Below are 5,815 nucleotides of genomic sequence, written 5' to 3'. Positions count from 1 at the left end.
GAGACAGAGTCTCGTTCTTCACTCCCAGCTGGTGTACAGTGGCATAATCATAGCTCACTGCAGCCTCAAACTCCTGGGCTCGAGTGATCCTCCCACTTCAGCCTCCTGAGTAGCTGGGACTACAGGCACACGCCTCCACACTCAGCTAATTTTTTTTTTTTTTCAATTTTTAGTAGAGGCAGGGTCTCACTATGTTACCCAGGCTTGTCTCAAATTCCTGAGCTCAAACAATCCTCAGCCTCCCAAAAGTGCTAGGATTACAGGTGTGAGCCTCATTTTCACTCTTCATCTAGATGGTATTATGTCCCTACTTTCATTGAATTTACAGTGTAGTTTAGAAATAACATATAAAAATATGAAAAATAAAGTAATTTCCCCAGAGCATCCCCTCTAAAGCTTTCTCACCCTCCTTGCCCTGCTCCCTTATGCTGCCTTCCCTGCTCCCATGGCAATTTAGGTGGTGATCATGGAAGAAACCTCCAATATCAACAGGAGACTGTAGTTTCATCTCAATTTTAATACCAATACGTTTGAGCAATGCGTTGTTAGTTCTGTCTTCAGAAGTTCATACTGTTGTGTGTGTGTGCGTGTGCGCGCGTGTGTCTATATAGCTATATTTTTGTTAGTCATTTTAGTATTGTGGATCAAAAGATCATAATGATTTATTTTTATTAGCAAGGTTGGAAGTTTTTATAGATAGAACTTTAAGAAATAATGGGTCGGGTGCAGTGGCTCACACCTGTAATCCCAGCACTTTGGGAGGCCGAAGCAGGTGGATCACTTGAGGTCAGGAGTTTGAGACCAGCCTGACCAACATGGTGAAACCCTGTGTCTACTAAAGATACAAAAATCAGCCAGGCATGGTGGCACATGCCTGTAATACCGGCTATTTGGGAGACTGAGGCAGGAGAATCGCTTGAACCCGGGAGGCGGAGATTGCAATGAGCCGAAATTGTGCCACTGCACTCCAGCCTGGGCAACAAGAGCAAAACTCCTTGCCCGCTGACCCCCAGAGAAAGAAATAATGAAGAATGTGTGCAAAGATTTAAGATTGCTCTTAGAAGTGTTTTCAGAAAAATTTTATAAATGTTTATAAATGGTTTATAGCAACATTGCAATAAACATCTTTAGTAGTGAAATCTTTGTGTACATAAGTATTTCCTTAGGATATAAATTCCCAGAAGCAGATTGGCTTTATGTACACATCTTTAAGGCCTTTGCTGTCTGCGATAAGCACCTTAACTTTCTAACTAATTTTCCTGCCTCTGGTTTCCCTCCGTCTCCATTCTGAATGTCTTATGCTGGTAAATGTATCTCCCTAAAATACCATGTTCATCATTTCACATACTTGCTGAAAATCCTTCCTTACTCCTTCCTTGCTGGAGCCCAGTTCCTTGCCCTGACATCTGAGGACTCTCACAATCTGCCTCTGCCGTGGATTTCTAGTCTTCCCTGGCACCACCCCCCTACGTGAACCTTCCATTATAACTAAACTCATCTACTCCCTCTCCTCCCTTATGCCATGCAATTTCCCATCTTTGTAATTGTGTTGAATTTATTACCCTTGTAATAAAGGGGGTGGGGAATCATATAATAAAGGAAATGTTAGGACTAGAAATGAGTAATTTAGTTTATCACAACCCTCTATGAACCTTTTCCCCATCTGCTTTTGTCCACCTCAACCCAAACTGTGGAGTTGTCCTAACCTCAGTTTTAAAAGTATCAAAGTGTTATGTGCTGATACTCCCTCCCTTCCCATTCAGCCCCTGACCCTTCCTAGGCTGAGGTCTACGCCATCTTTCTACCATTTTTGCTTCTTTCCCTCTCTCCTGAGGTGGCTGGGTTCAACCTCTTTTGCTCAGGACTGTCTCTACCAGATTCTTTGCTCCTCTGTTCCCTGTTTGTAGCCTTCTGTGTTACTTTTTGCTCATTGTTTCGAATCTTCCTTGTTTCTGCTATCATTCTCTTCTCTCTCTTTTGGTATGCTTTCTTGTTTTGTTATGTTTCCTGTCTCTCAGCTTGGAGCCTCTTAGTTCTTGTGTGGAGAGAAAAGCCTTCACAGTGCCAAGAGCATGTCTTTCTGTCATTTTCAATAATTACGTTCTCAGTGTCCATTAATCAGAACATGCTTTTCCATCTTTCTAGGCTCGTGTTGTCATTGCTTTCCTTCTTTTCTGTTCCTTCCGTATATATTTTACAGCTGTTCCTGATGCTTGAATGCCCTGATCTCAAAATAACAAAGACCTAAGCCTTGGTGAAAGAATTTTATCAGTTGGGATGAGCTGAGAAGATAATGTAAAATAACTACAAAGGGTTTAAAGAGAGTAAAATATATTATTTGCTTAATAAGGTTTTCCTAGCATCAGTTTTGGTTTCTACAGCACATCACTTAAAAAAGCATGAAAGTGATATATATGGGATTGAGGAAAAAATAAGTATAGAATACATAAATTCTCAAGTGTTATTAGAGTAAGGGGAACTGATATAAATTAGCATAAAGTTAAAAGGCTTACATAAAGTACAACCAAATTGTTAACAACTCTGAGATTGTGACAGTTGCTAACGATAAAGGGAGAGTTCAGAAATAAAAACACGTAATTTGGTTAGAGAATTTAGATCTAATCAAAGGAGACATATATATATAATTCTCAGACAGCACAGACAAGTAGATTTTTAAAAACAGTTTCCTTAACTTCATTTGGCTGTCTGGGGTTCTTATTCCCCTTAAGAAACCAATTCAAAGATAAGAGATAAAAATTAGACTTTTTAATACATTATAGGTTTTTCTGAGAGTAGATTCAAATGATGAAGCCCTATTTTGTTTTTTCTTAGCAAAGAGAATTATTTTTTATATTATGTCAATTTGTAGTAATTTGAACTTGGACATTACATATAATAAAATAATTATTTTCATTTGTTTCTATGTCCTTTGTTCATGGAATTCTGTTTGAAATGAAAAGGACTTTGAAATCAATTTAGCACAAGACATACAAAGACATAAAAATGTGATTTGGTAAGAGTAAAAGGAGAGAGAGAAAATGATCAAGTAGAAAAATACCATTATCAATATTTTTAATATTCTCACTGTTTAAACATCTTACAGGATTAAATAATAATTTTTCAAAGCTTCTCATAGTCTTTTAGGTAAAGTTACCTGCAAGCACTATTTTCTTTGGTATTTTGAATTATTTTATCAATTTCCTTTTGGAAACTTGTAACTCATTTACTTCTGTTTTTTTAAAATAGCATTATTGGCTCATACCTGTAATCCCAGCACTTTGGTAGGCCAAGGCGGGCAGATCACATGAGGTCAAGAGTTTGAGACTAGCCTGGCCAACATGGTGAAACCCCATCTTTACTAAAAAAAAAAAAAATTAGCTGGGCATGGTGGCAGGCACCTGTGGTCCCAGCTGCTCGGGAGGCTGAAGCAGGAGAATCACTTGAACCCAGGAGGTGGAGGTTGCAGGAGCTGAGATTGCACCACTGCATTTCAGCCTGGGTGACAGAGCAAGACTCCGACAAAAAAAAAAAAAAAGAAAAAAGTTATTAAGATATAATTTGCATATCATGCAATTCACCCATTTAAAGTATACAATTTGATGACTTTTAATATGTTCACAGAGTTGTGCAACCATTACCACAATCAATTTTAGAATTTTTTATTACCCCCAAATGAAACCACATACCCCTTAGCCATCACTCCTAACTCCCCCATCCCCTGAGACCTAGGCAACTACTAATCTACTTTCTGTCTGTTTAGATTTGCTTGTCCTGGACATTTTTTTTTTTTTTTTTTTTTGAGATGGAGTTTTGCTTTTGTTGCCCAGGCTAGACTGCAATGGCATGATCTTGGCTCACTGCAATCTCCGTCTCCCAGGTTCAAGCGATTCTCCTGTCTTAGCCTGCCGAGTAGCTGGGACTACAGGCGCATGCCATCACGCCCAGCTAATTTTTGTATTTTTAGTAGAGACGGCGTTTCATCATATCAATCAGGCTGGTCTCGAACTCCTGACCTCAGGTGATCTGCCTGCCTCGGCCTCCCAAAGTGCTGGGATTACAGGCATGAGCCACCATGCCTGGCCCTATCTTGGACATATAAATGGAATAATATACTATATGGCTCGTTTGTGACTGGCTTCTTTCATTTGGTGTAGTGTTTTCAAAGTTCATCCATGTTGTGGTATGTATCAGTACTTCATGTCTTTTTATTGCTGAATAATATTCTATTGTATGAGTATACCATATTTTATTTATCCACTCATCAGTTGATGGACATTTGGGTCATTTCCACTTTTTTGCTGTTATAAATAATAATGCTGTACAAGTTTTCATATGGATGTATGTTTTTATTTCTCACTTCTCTTAGATATATATCTAGTAGTAGAATTGCTGTATCACATAATAACTCTATGTATAACTTTTTCAGGAACTGCCAGACGATTTTCCAAAGTGGCTACACTTTATACACCAGCAGTGTAGAAGGGCTCCAATTTTTCCACATCCTTGTCAACACTTGTTATTATCTAATTTTTTGTTATACCTATCCTAGTAAGTATGAAGTGGCATCTCATTGTGGTTTTCATTTACATTTACCTGATATACATTACCTAATAGCTAATGGTATTGGGCATCTTTCGATGTGTCTTCTGGCCATTTGTGTATTTTATTGGGAAAACTGTCCATTCAGAATCTTTGCCTATTTTTAATTAGGTTATTTGTCTTCTTCTCATTATTGTTGAGACAGAGTCTCACTCTGTTGCCCAGGCTGGAGTGCAATGGTGCAATCTCAGTCCACTGTGGCCTTGACATCCCAGGCTCAGGTCATTCTCCCACCTCAGCCTCCCAAGTAGCTGGGACTACAGGTGCATGCCACTGTGCCTAGCTAATTTTATTTTTTGTAGAGGTGAGGTCTCACTATGTTGCCCAGGCTGGACTCAAGCAGTCTTCTCACCTTGGCCTCCCAAAGTGCTGAGATTACAGGCGTGAGCCTATGCCTGGCCTTGTCTTTTTATTATTAAGTTGTAATAGTTTGTTATATATCCCAGGTACAAGTCCCATTATCTATTTTATTTTTTGTTGTTCATGCTTTAGATGTCATATTTAAGAAACCATAATAGTTTCACAGTTTAGCTCTTATATTTAGGTCTTTGATCCATTTTGAGTTGATTTTTGTGTATTGTTTTTGTAAGACTCCAACTTCATTGTTTCGTGTATGACTATCCAGATGTCCAAGCACCATTTGCTGAGAAGGCTGTTCTTTCCCTGTTGAATTGGCTTAACTTCTATGTCAAAAATCAACTGACCATAAATGTAATCGTTTATTTCTGGACTCCTAATTTTATTCAATTGATCTATCTATCTATCTATCTATCTATCTATCTATCTATCTTTATTCCAGTACCACACTGTATTAATTCCTGTAGCTTTGTAGTAAATTTTGAAATCAGGAAAGGTGGATCCTCCCATTTTATTATTCATTTTCAAGATTGTTTTGGCTATTCTGAGTCCCTTGAATTTCTGTATGAATTTTAGGATCAGTTTGTCAATTTCTGCAAAGAAACAAGCTGAAATTTTAGTAGAGATTGAGTTAAAACTATAGATCAATTTGAAGAGGGTAGATTTCTTAACAATATTGAGGCTTCTGTTTGATGGCTGTGGGATATCTTTCCATCTATTAAATGTTCTTTAATTTCTTTGAAAAATGTCTTGTGGTTTTCAGAGTACTGGTCTTAAACTTCTTTTGTTAAATTTATTCCTAAATAACAGTTTGTTCTCATTTGTAGATTCAGAATTGTGAATTTGCCTATTTGCTAAA

Source organism: Chlorocebus sabaeus, chromosome 14, assembly GCF_047675955.1.
Source record: "Chlorocebus sabaeus isolate Y175 chromosome 14, mChlSab1.0.hap1, whole genome shotgun sequence".
In the NCBI taxonomy this organism is placed as follows: domain Eukaryota; kingdom Metazoa; phylum Chordata; class Mammalia; order Primates; family Cercopithecidae; genus Chlorocebus; species Chlorocebus sabaeus.
Note: the sequence above shows the minus strand (reverse complement) of the source record.